This window comes from Sinocyclocheilus rhinocerous, unplaced genomic scaffold (genome assembly GCF_001515625.1).
Source record: "Sinocyclocheilus rhinocerous isolate Xijiao unplaced genomic scaffold, SAMN03320098_v1.1 scaffold510, whole genome shotgun sequence".
Classification (NCBI taxonomy): domain Eukaryota; kingdom Metazoa; phylum Chordata; class Actinopteri; order Cypriniformes; family Cyprinidae; genus Sinocyclocheilus; species Sinocyclocheilus rhinocerous.
The window spans coordinates 509332-524106 of record NW_015653008.1 but is presented as its reverse complement, the minus strand read 5'-3'; the positions used below and the strand labels follow the sequence as shown (position 1 = coordinate 524106).

The 14775-nt window shown below is 38.8% G+C and overlaps 1 pseudogene; it reads right to left on the bottom strand.

Annotated features, from left to right (window-relative positions):
* The window catches only part of LOC107715501 (uncharacterized), a 31068-nt pseudogene that overhangs the window by 4765 nt on the left and 11528 nt on the right, over window positions 1–14775 (bottom strand).

Genomic DNA, 14775 nt, shown 5'->3' with positions numbered 1-14775 from the left:
CCAATGTGATTTAAAATTTTTATTATTTTTTTTTTTTTTACCAAACTGTGCAGTCCTAGTGGTGATCTATTTAAAATACGGTTATTGATTTCACTGCATTTGCAGAAATACTGACCGCACTGCACTGGCAGCTCCAGTGGAACATAGTTCCGATGGCATAGATGGATACAGGCAGAGGCCAATGCACAAAAGACTGGTTTGGAAACATCTGCATGCTCATCACATACACAGCCCAGTCCTTCACACTTCATCATGAACTGCACAGGATCCACCTAAAAAAGACAGAAATTGCTTTCATCCGAAAAACAAAAAAACAAAAAACAAATGCTCATAAATGCAATGTAAAAACAAAAACAGTGTGAGAGAGAGAATTCTTCATCTGAAGCTCATTGTGTTGTTTACTATTGCATTCTTTCATTCTCTTTTTCATTTCCTCACTTCCCCCAAGGAGTGCATGTCTTTTGATCAATCTAATCAAAGGGATCTTTATATACACTGGCTTGTAATAGTTAGCACATGTCATGGAGTGAGAGGAAACTGAGTACAGTAGTTACCACTCTGAAACAGGGGCTCAGAGGAGAATTTTTGGAGGAGAACAGTAATGTGCATGACAGGGAGTCGGCAGTGCCATTCTGACAGATTTCAGCTTTCCCGCTGACACAATCTGAATCCACCTACAGTAAAGAGCATAAAAATATTATATTAGACCCACACAGTCCATGTAATGGAACTGCCTTTATTTAGTCACCCGCATGACATTCTTCTTTCCCACCAAACACAAAAATGTTGATCAATGTTGACACTGTTTTTGTTCAATTGAAGAAAGGAGGTTTGATTCTAAAAAAAATCAGGTTCCGATGACATGAGTTGACTGGATCATTCCTACAGTTTGGTGGATTTGGTGCAACAGGATTTTTGAAAAAGAAAAAACTGTAAAAATGTAATTATCTTATGAGACTTATGAGAGGGAGAAAAATGTCTGTATATCAGAAAAAACACACTGGGCAACCTCAGGCTAAACATTTTTAACATTTTTGATAAAACAACAGGAGCCAAGAATGCTGCGCTGGTCTCTTCATGTAATAAACAGTGCGCTTTGGACATCTGGAGGTAAATTGTAATGTGAGGTTTGGGTTTTGTTTCTTGTTCATGTTTTCATGTCTTTTATTTTGGAGTTTAGTCATGGTCCCTGTTTGTGTTTTGCATCCCTTGCCCTCATGTATTCATGCCATTGGTTCTCTTGTTCATTGTGTCATGTTCTGATTGGTTGTCTTAGTCATGTGTCTTGTTTCCCATTGGTTTGTTCTTGTCATGTGACCCTCATTGTCTGCTATAAGTAGCCATCATGTTGTCATTGTGCCTTGTCGTGTATTGAAGTTATAACCCGCTGTCGGTGAGTCTAGTCTGTTTGTGCCTCGTTAAGTCTGTTCATGCCTCGTCAAGTCAAGTCTAGTCTGTCTCTCGGTTTATGCTTGGCTGCCATTGGTTTGTTCTTGTCATGTGACCCTCATTGTCTGCTATAAGTAGCCATCATGTTGTCATTGTGTATTGAAGTTATAACCCACTGTCGGTGAGTCTAGTCTGTTTGTGCCTCGTCAAGTCTGTTCATGCCTAGTTAAGTCTGTTCGTGCCTCGTCAAGTCTGTTCATGCCTCGTCAAGTCAAGTCTAGTCTGTGTCTCGGTTTATGCTTGGCTGTTTGGATCACGTCTGTAAATAAACTGCACATGGGTTCTTCAGTACGCTCGCCTTCAGTGGACTGATTCGTTACATAAATATCAAACTGAGAAGATGAAATACTCCAAGGCACTCGTATAGTAAAAATAAAAAACCTTTAATTAACTGGGCTAAGTCATTAAAACAGTTAACATTTTTGATCATTTAAATGTGTGGTCTAGGAAATTTGTCCTAGACGTTTTAAGATAATGAAGCCCATTACTAGATAGGAAAGAACAACGTACTAGCAGAAGTTTAACATTTAGGAATAATTTGAATAGATATATAAAATGTATTTAAAAAATTTTTTTTTAAATGTCCTGTATATTTCGACAAAACCGGGTGGACATCTTATGTATATGCTATAAGATACATCTTCTAAAAATTAGAAAAAAAGAGAAAAGTTGAAGACTAATACTTAATTTGTTCTTGGACAAGTTGATTAATAATTTATGTAAACTATTCAGTAATGTTTCATGGGGACATAAAATCGACCAAACTTTTGGAATGACCTAACTATAGCTTTAAGTCTTTATACTGTGCATTATGTTTGATGATATATTATTACATGGAAAAAAAGCATGTACAGTGTATGTAAATATGAAGCAAAATAATAGAAATAGTGCTGTGGTTTGTGCCTGGCTGTGATCTCATATGCTGAACAGGTGTATATTTCTCACAGATTCCTCTCGCTACCTGCCAGCTGTAAGTAAACTGAAGCACAGTGTGTGTGTGTGAGCCATCTGGCAGAAGAAGCTCATTAGCTGCCTCATTATTATTGGTTCCTAAAAGACCAGCGGACACACCTGAAAAACAGTTCATTAAAATAACATGTTAAACCATGACGCATATTAGAATGATTCTCCACAGAAAGTTGAACTTTTTGTAGGCAGCAGTGGATTTAAGTGCCATTAAATCCATTAATTCATCACGTTACAGCATATTAGCATTTACAATAGATCAAAACAATGACTGCCCACTTTTTCAGAGGCCTTGGTTCAAAATAATTTTTCATAGGGATGCACAATATTGGATTTTTGCCGATATCCGATATGCTGATAATTTTCAGAAAATAATGTGTTTTTTGAACTTTAAACCGCATAAACACATTTCATTACACAAAATACACAAAATAATGTTCTTTTTAGCAGCATCATATGACCCCTTTAACATTAAAATAGAAAACAGTAATTTTAAATTGTAATCAAATAAATGCATCCTTGGTGAGCATAAGAGACTTTCAAAAACATGAAAAACATGACATACTGTATCCGTACTTATCATTTACAAATGTGTATGTACAAGCTTATAAATCATACAGAATGATATTTTTTTAAAAATCTAAAAATGCAGAAAGTTTTGTATGAAAAGTAGGTTTAGTAGCACGATTAGGGAAAGGGGATTAAAAATACAGTTTGTACAGTAGAAAAATCATTACATCTATGGAAAGTCCATATAAAACATGGAAACCCAACATGTGTGTGTGTTATTTTTATTTATTGTAAAACAAATCATGGTGCACACAGCATATAGAGCTCAGAGCGCATGGTAGCCAAAATTCTATTGCTAAAAATAAGTAATAAAGTAAACAAAGCTAATGATCTTACCATGAAGCCATCCATCTAGGATCACACTGCAAACTTCTAGATGAGGGTCACATGATACCCGAAGTCCTCTCTCATTGGACACCTCAATTAAGTTCACATCCTTTCTGATAGCCACTTCACATTTAGTGTATGGTATATGTGCAAAATGGCAATTAACCTCCACCTAAAATAAACAAATGTTGTATTACTCTATTTAATTGTATCATATTAAGTTTCTAAATCAGCTAAGAAACAAATATTAGACATCATAATAACAAGAACATGTACCTCTCCATTTGGGTGAATTGCGATCTTTGTGTTTTGCATTTGCACCACAAGTGAGCGACGTTTGAACCTGTCGGACTTGAGCGCAATGTTAAAGGTGTGCTGAATGACATCAGCTGCTAGGATGAAGTCACAGGAAGCTGGGAGTTTGAACAGACGTCCATCGAATGACACCAAATAGACGTCTGCCGCTAGAAATGCCTGATCTGGACAGAGGAAATAAAGTACAAAGACAGATGTGAGGAAATAATCACCGAGTCATTTGTTTCCCATGAAATTCTGTCATCATTTACTCATGTTTCAGACCTCTATGACTTTCTTTCAAAGATCACCTCACCCTCACTGGAGTAACAGATGGTTGTGGAAAAAAAGTTTGCAATTATATTCTGTACATTTCTCCTAATCACTCCTAATGTCAGTCCAAATCAAAATATATACAATATATACTATATACACAATATATACTATATATACACAATATATATATATATATATATATATTTATATAAATATATAAACATACACTACACACACACACACACACATATATACACAGTATACATACACACACAACAGTTCATGGTCCTCAAATTTGATTGGCTGAGAGCCTTTTCCAGCGGTGCGAAATTCTAGTGATAACAGAACTCCAACCTTTTCTCCGTTTGTATCACTCCGCTTGCAGTATTTCTCACAGTGAGTGTCATGGTGGATGCCCAAATCCACTATAAATTTTATAAATAACACCATGTCCTAACTACACGTGATTCCGTGACACACGATAAAAGGTATCTTTTCCATGTTAATCAGAGGTTTTGTCCTAACTAGCCGCGACACGCGAAATTTGTCATGTCACGTGTACTTACGACACGGTGTGATACTGTTTTTGTGTCACGGAATGTAGACGTACGATTTGTTTTAGGCAAGAATGTCGTTGTTTTGACTTAAAATATGTGGTTTGTTAATAAAGATAACATCTATTTGAAAATTAGCTTCGACGTTTTCGGAGATGTGAGCTCCAGGGCGTCAGCAGCCTTTCAGAGCTCATGGACCCGCTGAGAGCAGCCTTACCTTGGCCAGCTCTTCTGGAATTTGGCGTTGGCTCTGATGTCTCTATAGTGATTAAACATGAGATATAATTTGTTTTGGGTAAATTTCATGAGTAGTCTTTGGTCTCATTAATCTATTATTTGTTCCATAGCAAATAGTTTTGGCTGAGGGTGCAATAAATGCACTGAGCAATGCCTTCATTGGAAATCACCCTTAACAGATGAAAGGATAGTGACCCCTCCGTCCGTTCGCGATTGCGTTCCAGGGGGTGTCCCCCTCAGTTCATTCGATGCGGGGCCTCCTCAAAGCGCGGGGCCCGATGTGTTCGCACAGTTGCACCACCAAAAGGACGGCCTTGACAGTGACCTTTTAATACAGTAGTGCAATAAGTTTTTAATGAAGCAACTCAACGTTCCTTCATCATTAGTTCTAAAGTGACATTTTTGAATTAGTAATGGAGGCTTGGGCTCAGCTGTTAAACTGTCAAACTGAGATTTGAATATGTGGTGGAAGAAAGTAGTTCTGCACAAAAGAGGGTTTTTAAAGACACTCTGTTGTCTTTTTTTATTTATACACTTGTGCCATTGAACTGCTGTATAAACACAATATCACACTCGTAGCCATGCGATAAGGCTATATATCAGCAAGCTGTGATTGCCTACGGCCGAATCACAGCCATGCTGATATACTAGACATCACATCACATGTCATATTGCTCATATCCACCTTTTTCTTGAATGTGGAAGTCTCACCTGACTGGAACGATGCTTTACATTTCCGGTCTCTGTTGTTTATAGTCAAATTAACTCATTTTCCGAGCTGATATTATAATGTTAAACCTATGAAAAAGGTTTTACAAAGCACATGGCGCCATAGTTTCATCACTTTACAGTGTCGCAATGACCGTCTTTTTGCAGTAAATCACCTGTCATAGTTTAATGAGTGGGTAGTTGACATGAAGCGGCTGGAGGTTAGCTGTGATGAAAACAGATAAGCTCACATATCCTACATACAGCTCCTGATCGGGTCGAAGTTCAGAGGATTTTGACTACAAAATGATAAGAGCACACATTATTTTATTATTTCACACAAAGTATTTTAACTTAAGTTCTGAAAGCCATGCTTGTTTTCTCTTGTCAGCGTTTGGCACGGAATGGAAGGCATACACTGCTGGACACGGACAGATTTGCTGGTGCGCAAAACAAGTACTTGCTGTTACTGTGGCAGCCAACAACAGCACAGCTTAACTATATGCACAGTTTTGTATGTAGTTACACCAAAATGTTTCAGTTTAATTAATTCAGTCAATCTCATTACTCCATTTTAACATGGATTTCTATGGTTTCCTTCTAGAGTGTCTCTCTCTCTCTCTCTCTCTGTGTGTGTGTGTGTGTGTGTAAGCAAGCTTAAAGGTTTCTTTTTGATTCACACTGTGGTCAAACACTGGATTTAGTGCTCAGTTGTGAGCATCATTATCTATAATAAAACCAAACAGAACAGTACAAGTAAAGTGTTCAGTTTTAACACAGCATACAATGCTCCAAATGTATATTTAGTGTGTTTAAAATGGAATGCAATATTTTTTTGTTGTTTTTTTTTTTGTGTGCAAAATAATGTGTTTTGGAATATGAAAAACTAGTATGTGTGCTGACAGCCATAGCAGTATGATTTATCTGAACTACTAGGTTATTGATATTAATTAGATAATGATATTGATCAAACTATGATGTTTGTTGTGTTGAAGATATTTCGAAGAATGTTTATGATTACCATTGTCTTCAATTATATACACAAATAAATTAATTAATTTAAAAAAAAAATCAAATGAAAAACTAAAAACGCTGAGACGTTTCTCAAAAAATCTTGTTGTACAGAAGAAAGAAAACCATACAGGTTTGGAACAACTTTCCAGAATCTTTCATTTTATGTGGTGAAGGGGTGTCTTATGGCCCAGTTGTTTCGGCTGATGTCTATTGTTGGGAAGCTTCTTGAACGTTCTGTTCCAGATCACACCACAGCATTTAAATCAAATTGAGCTCAGAACTTTGGCCATTCTAATTTACGCAATTTGAGAATTCTGTTGTTGATTTACTTCTGTGTTTTGGATTGTGGTCATACCGCATGAGTTTTAGATGATGTCCTGACAATCTGCTGTACAACTTAAAATTCATTGGTCCCTCAATGACTGTAGCAGTCCAGACCCTCAGGCATCAGATCAGCTCCACATCCCTCTCCAGACATATGCTTCACAGTTGGGGATGAGGTTTTAGTGTTGGTATGCTCTGTTTTTAACAAAACATCCCACTGTGTATATTTAGTAAACAGATAAACTTTGTCTCACTTGCCCACAGAACATTGCTCCAGTAGTGCTCGCAACATCCAGGTGGTCTTTAGCAAACTTAAAATTCAAAACTCTGTTCTTTTGGAGTGCAGTGATTGTTATGATCAGTAGATGGTGTATTTCTGATGGTCTGTTTTACTTTTTTTCAAGGCACATTTTTTAAAATAAATATAATGAAATTAATTCAACATTTTACAATAAGCAGTTTTTGTTTTTCTCCCAAAGAAATAACAATGAAAGATTATGCCAAACTACTAAATGGGATAGTTGACACAAAAATGAAAATTCTGTCATTAATTACTCTCATGTCGTTCCAAACCCGTAAAACCTTCATTCAACTTCGTTCATCTTCGGAAATGGTTCAACCATCATTTTTTGAAGCTACAAGAATACTTTTTGTGTGCAAAGAAAACAAAAATAATGACTTAATTTAACAATTTCTTCTCTTCCGTGTCAGCCTTCAACACTTTCACAAGAATACCACAGCGCATGCATGTGGTGCTGCTGATGGAGGAGCCGGCATTCTGATGTAGAACCTGGATGTGCTGCGCCTTGTTTACAAGGAGAGGAATGCACACGTATGCGTTGAGGTACTGTTGGGAATGCGCATCGAAGACTGACACAGAAGAGAAGATACTGTTGAATAAAGTCATTATTTTTGTTTTCTTTGCGCACAAAAAGTGTTCTCGAAGCTTCATAAGATGGACTATTTTAACGATGTCCTTACTACCTTTCTGGGCCTTGAACATGTCAGTTGCGTTGCTGTCTCTATACAGGGTCAGAAAGCTCTCGGATTTCATTAAGAATATCTTAATTTGTGTTCTGAAAATGAACAAAGGTCTTACGGGTTTGGAATGACATGAGGGTGTGTAATTAATGACAGAATTTTCATTTGTGGGTGAAATATCCCTTTAATGTTTTATTTTGGTTAAGAACAACTGGGTTCAAGGAGCATTTTTTATTTATTTATGGGTAACAATTTATTTGGTATAATAATTTGATGGTTCCCCAACAGACATTCTTTCTGACTATAAATAACTTTGCAAGTACGTCAACTTATTCTACCCTAACCTAACAGTCTACTAATACTCTACTAATACTCTAATGAGAGTTAGTTAACATGTAGTTGCAAAGGTACTTATAGTAACCAGAATGTTTGATGAGCCCATCAAAATTAAGTTTTTAAAAGTGTTTTTAAAGGGACTTTAAGAGGCTAATTTTATACACAGTCATACAGACATAGCCAAGGGGCTGACATACTGTAAGTGCAGACAACACCCCAAACACCAGCAGAGGGTGAAACACACCAGCCAAGTTCAGTGAGCAACCCCTGTGGTGTTCAGATACAACAAACAGTGATGGGCCATGTTTCTGGCAGATTTACTACATACCTTTTAGAGAACTTGTACATTAGTGCAAGCTGCCGATCGGGCGTCCATCCACTGAAAGGTCTGCTGGCTCACCTGAAGAACATGACATACATACTCTTGTTAAGGTTTAAACCCTCTCATTAAGGTTTTTACACAACTATGATGTACTAAAAACAGAAAAAGTTTCATGCACAGATGACAAATAATCCCACATGGATCAACAAAAACTACTAAAACGCTGTATTATGTATGCCAGGCCAGTAGTTGGCGATGTCACTTTGTAAAGAGACTTGTGCATGCCTATAGACCGAACATGTAATGCGCATGATGCCACTGTTTTTACAAATTCACATTTTTTATAGTTTACACAGAGATGATAATGCTATTTTTTTCAAAGACATTGCATGTTTTCAAAAGTTAGCGTTTTCTGGCCCATAAATGAATGCATAAAAAGTTTTCAGTTTTTAGTTGAAAATGGTGTCACGTAAACATCCCCCCATAACTGCAGGAAAACATATTATTGCATCTTTCTTGCCATGTCCATTGCAAAGATGGCAACATGCAATGGGGTCAGCGGCGGCGCCCTCAGGTGAGGATCGTGAAATATTGCAGGCAAAAGCTCCATCAGCTCTCTGGTCCACAGCTGCACTCCTTGCTGCCACGCGGTGTCCAAACGCACCCCTGTCACATCGTGGTATGCTCCAGCTAGAGTGGCCAGGGGTTCTGGAAGAAATTAAAACTACAATAACACTAATACACACTGACAGGCATTTCCAAATAAAAGGTGCTGACATGAAACCACAGTTGTGCTGGTGCATAATTGCGACTGGTTTACAGATGCTTATGCAGTGATGCCACTAGAACGCTGTCAAGATCAATTACTGATAACGTGACCTCACATTGCCAGAGAAAATTACTTAAGCGTGCTCTGGGTTTTAGAAAATAAAGGTATGTGTTTCCTGTCATTCACCCAGTGCTGCTCAAAGGAAACTGCGCATGTGATTGTGAATAAAATCAGCGAGAACCTGAATGAATGATTAGTGACAAACAAAACTTGATAGAACAAACTCACTCCTGAGTTCTTGTTGGACCTGTTGAGATATGAGATGCAGGACATGGAGCGTGTGCGGTAGGCTGTGTGTGAGCGCATGTCGGAGCAGGCCAGTGGTCCACGCTTTCCACAGCGCTCCTGCTCTCTGCAGCAGCAGAGTCTCGGCTCGCTGGGTCAGAGACAGCGGTTTCTGTTTCTGAATCCAAAAAAGTGTATCCATCCATCATAAAACTACTCCACACGGCTCCGGGGTGTTAATAAAGGCCTTATGAAGCGAAACGATGCGCTAGTTTAAGAAAAGTGTTGATTCTTAAAACTTTATAAACTATAATGTCCAGCTTCCGGTCGCTCAAGCAGGTGTGTTCACGACAAGGCGGTCTAGCGTATGACGTAGGCGTAACGTAAGATCTAGAATGTACCTGTACCATAAGTGCCAAGATCCGCGCCTTTGAGTAGTTCTGAAACCTGAGCTTCAGAAGCCATCCTGATCCAAGAGCAGAAAGGAAGTGGAGAGGGTCAGTTCCCGCCGACGCTGGACTACCCTCAAAGAAGTCTTAAACCCGCTCTCCATTCCCCCACTTGGGCGATGGAAGCTCTGTTCAGGCTAGGCCGTCCTTCCCACACAGCAGGTGCCCATGCAAACTACCACTGTGATAGTGGACACACATACTCAAAAGAGTACCTCTCCACTTCCCACTATCATGAGGGTCAGTTCCCCGCCTCCTTGCGGCAACCTGCCACTCGAAGCTTGGAAGGCCATTCCGGATGTGTCAAGCTGAGTTCTAAAAACCATAGAATGAGGTTACTCACTCCAGTTCACTCGCAGACCACCTTGATTCAGAGGTATTATCCAAACTTCAGTACGGGACAACAATACTCACGTTCTCCAGTCTGAAGTGCGAACTCTGCTTGCAAAAGGAGCTGTGGAAATGGTCTCTCTAGCAAACAGCGAGTCAGGCTTCTACATCCACTACTTCCTCGTTCCCAAGAAAGATGGCGGGCTCAGACCCATTCTTTGATCTCTGGCATCTGAATCATGTGCTTATGAAACAGCCATTGAATATGCAGATCCTCGTGCAAATATGCCCAGAGGACCGGTTTTTAACGGTGGATCTGAAAGATGCTTACTTTCACATCCAGATAGACCCCATCACAGATCCTCAAATCTGGCTCGCGAGATCCACTTTCCTGCAGAGTTTAGCTCCAACCCTATAATCAAACAAACCTACCTGTGATTTTCTAATGATCCTGAAGACATTGATTAGCAAACTCAGATGTGTTTGATTAGGGTAGAGCTAAACTCTGCAGGAAAGTGGATCTCGTGAGCCAGATTTGAGGATCACTGCTCTAGAGGCTGGCCAGTCAGTCAGCAAGAACAAACTTGTCATTAAATTTCTGAGGAGAGCTCGGAGATTGAATCTGCCTCATTCTTATACTGTGATGACCTGGGACTTATCTATGGTCCTCAATGCCCTACGGGCCCTCCATTTTAGAAACTCCATTTGGCCGATTTGTGGCCCCTGTTGCTTAAGACTGCCCTCCTCTTGGCTTTAGCATCGATCAAGCGAGTGGGTGACCTGCATGCACTAGTTAGTGCTTCATGTCTTGAGTTTGGGCCTAACAACTGCAGAGTCGTCCTCAAGCCAAGACATGGTCAAGACAATTGGCTTGAGCACTAAAGTGTTCTCCACTCTGTTCAGAGCCCAAGTCATTAACCTTTTGGCTCTTCCCAATTCAGAAGATGAGCAGGGTCTCAATCCACTCTGCCCGGTCCAGGCTGTTAGAATGTATGTGGAGTGCTCTGGCCCATTTTGGCACTCAGAGCAGCTCTTTGTATGCTTCGGAGTTTGCTGCCAGTTATGAAGCAGAGGCTATCTTGCTGGATAGTGGACGCTATAGCCCTGCCTTATGCCTCAGTGGGCTTAAAGTGTCCAATAAGAGTAAGGGCCCACTCCACTAGGGGAATGGTCTCTTCCTGGTCTTGGTCCAGTGGGATTTCTAATGGTGATATTTCTACAGATGCCGGCTGGTCGTCGCCATCCACTTTCACCAGGTTTTATAATTTGGATGTCTGTGCCCTCCAGGCACGCATTTTGTCCACTTAATTTACCTAATCTTCTCTACGAGTGGAGAAAGTTCTGTTATGTAGTAGGGTTGTGCCGATAGACGATAGTATCGTGTATCGACGATAGTCAGAGATATCGACTATAGCAGATGTCTTTGTCGATAGTCATGATGATATTAGGCTCATTCTCCTATAAATGTATTAAATTATTATTATTATTAGGCGGCCTATTATAATTAAGCTATTATTATCAAATTGCTCCGCTATTTCACATCAGCACCGCATTTCACACGCACAAATGAGGATTAGAGCCTGTAGCCGGTGAAGGAGTTTCCATCCACAAACACAGACGTCTGCTGATAACATCGTGTATCGGCGATCTCACTGGCTGGCGATATGACGATTTGAAAAATGACCATATCGCCCAAAACTATTATGCAGTCCCCAGCCTAGTGCCTTGGGGCTCATAGTAGCTCATGCTTGATGGAGCCCTCAGTATGGGCACTCGAGGGCGGGGCGAATAGTTTTGACAAAATGGCTCTCAGAACTGACTTATTTAGCAGCTGGCTCCTCCCCTTTTGGTGGGTTGAAGCGCCATTTGTCCATGCAGCTACACGAACATGAACAAATCAGGCTTCAGTATTCAGAGTAAACATGAGTTTATTCCTTATCTCAGGGAACCGAGGTTACATTAGTAACAGGAGCGTTTTGTAATTTATACAAAACTGCAGTTTTATTTTAATATTGTTTTTTAGATGAGTTGGACCAAATAGTCCGGCATATATGGAAACTCCTTCAGTCCTTTTTGAAAAGCAAACCAGGATGCACCCTGGTTGAGAGATTCATTAATTACACGCTACCTTTCAAAAGTTTAGGGTTAGTAAGATTTCCTAATGTTTTTGAAATAAGTCTTTTATTCTCATCAAGGCTGCATTTATTTGATCAAAAATACAGTAAAAATGTAATATTGTAAAATATTACAATTCAAAATGATGGTTTTCTATTTAAATATATTTTAAAATATAATTTATTCCTGTAATGTCAAAGCTGAATTTTCAGCAGTGTTACCAAATATGTTACCAGAGCACCAAATATACTGATTTGGTGCTCAAGAAACATTTCTTATTATTATCAAAATTGAACACAGTTGTACTGCTTGATATTATTGTGCAAACCATGATACACTTTTATTCAGGATTATTTGATGAAATGAACATTCAAAAAACATCATCTAGAAATCTTTCATAACATTATACTTTACTGTCACTTTTACAGTCACTTTTTATAAATTTGCTGAATAAAATAAATAAAAAATAAATAAATAATGACCCCAAACTTTTGAAAGGGTATTTATTTGATTCTAAAATACTCATTACACTTTTTTCTATATGACTCTTACAAAGCACCCTTTCTTCTGTGGAATAAAATTATTTTAAAGAATGCCTTTAACTGTCCATACAATTAAAGTCAGTGGTGTCCAAAACAACCCTGAACCCCACAGATTTTCACTGTATGGATTAAAAAGCACTGCAACATTCTTCAAAATATCTTCTTTTTGGTCCACAGAAAAAAGAAAGGCATACATGTTTAAACCACATGAGGGTAAGTGATTTTTTCCCCGTTGACCTAACCCTTTAACATAGTCTAAATATGCAGCAGGACAGCCTGTGAGATAAAACAAACTTGTCTTCTGAATGTTAACAGTAGATGCTGAAGTCTCTGAACTCTGTCCAACAGTTTACTCCTTATCCGGGACCCCAGCTGCTGGAGGCGTGCCTGTAAAGATACGGTATCAATCCAGACATGAAAAACTATGTTTTACAAGCTATCTGGCAGATTTATATAATGAAAAAACTTCATAACTCCTTGCTGTTCTCACCTCCGTGGCCCACAGGCATTCCCTGCATCCCTTAGCTTGAAAAAGCAGACTCTGATTGGCTGCTCCTACAGAAATAAGGGTAAGGGTCTCATTCTCAATGCCCCGACCGCCTCGCTGAGCCTCCAGGGTAAACCAGTGATGTCCCTCCAAACAGAACACCGATCTGATATCATCAGACATTTCTGATGGCAAGTAAAAAGGCAAACAAAGGTTATTCATAAGAATTTATGATAAATAATCACTTGTTACAGCAGAGTTATTAACCCTATAAAGCCAGACATTTTAAATTATAGTCATTAATAAAATCTTTATAAAAAAGTTTCACACTTCATACATCAGGTTTTGTGGCTCATATAGGAGGATATAGTGAGAATATGGCACTCATAAACAAGGGGAAAAACATCTTAGTTGTATTAATAATTAGTTTTATGATCAAAGGCTCAAAGTTTTGTTGGGTGGGGGTGAGGGGGGCAAGGCATATAATCCAATGTAACACAATGGTGATTTAGAGATGAACAAATAAATGTTCTTTAAATGTTCCAGATGTATCATATTTGATACTCACATTTTAACATGATTTTTATTTAAAAACAATTCTAGACAATCAAGTAAACCTAAATTGCTTCAATCCAGTAAGTGTTTATCTTACTAACAATATAAAAGTTGTTTATATTAATTTATTTGTTTATATATATATATAAAAAAGATTTCATAGCAAAAAGTCACATGAAACACAACCTGTGTGTTTACAATTATACTAAAAGGCTTTTTCCTTGCTACAAATGCATAAACTATCAATCAGATAACAGGCATGTAGTAGATTGTGTACAATATCAAAGTTGTAATCATGTTGATAATGTTAAGGCCCTAGAAATTTGTGCATCAAATATGATCCATTAGGTTTTTAGGGTTAACTAGCAATCATCACCTGTGTCATATCCAGCAGCAGCTGGAAGGCAGCGTTTTCCCAGCGCCCCCTGCAGCCATAGCATCTCACTGCGGTTTAGTTTGGCATGAACCTGGATTGCCACATTCCTGCCTGAAGACAGGGAATTGCAGGCCAATTCCACACTTCAGTTTCCTACCTGCCACTGTAAATCACACACATTTGTTTTTCTATCACCATGAGGAAATTCCATTGGCTTTTACGGTTTTATAGTAAGCTTATGATATTTTCTATGCTCTAGAAATAACAACAACCTCCATCAAAACTTCATGAAATGTTACACTCCTTTATGTAATGAGTTGGGTGATTTGGGCAGTTGTGAGTACCTCTGTGATCAGTGAGTAGTTGGAGCACTGACTGCTGCTTATGTTTCTGAGTGACAGTGTGAAGGTGTTGTGCTGAGGGTGTCCGGACACAGACACACGGGTGTGCGTGTACAACAGCTCCTTGCCTGACTTCACTCTGTGAGATCCAGACCAAATTAAAGACTG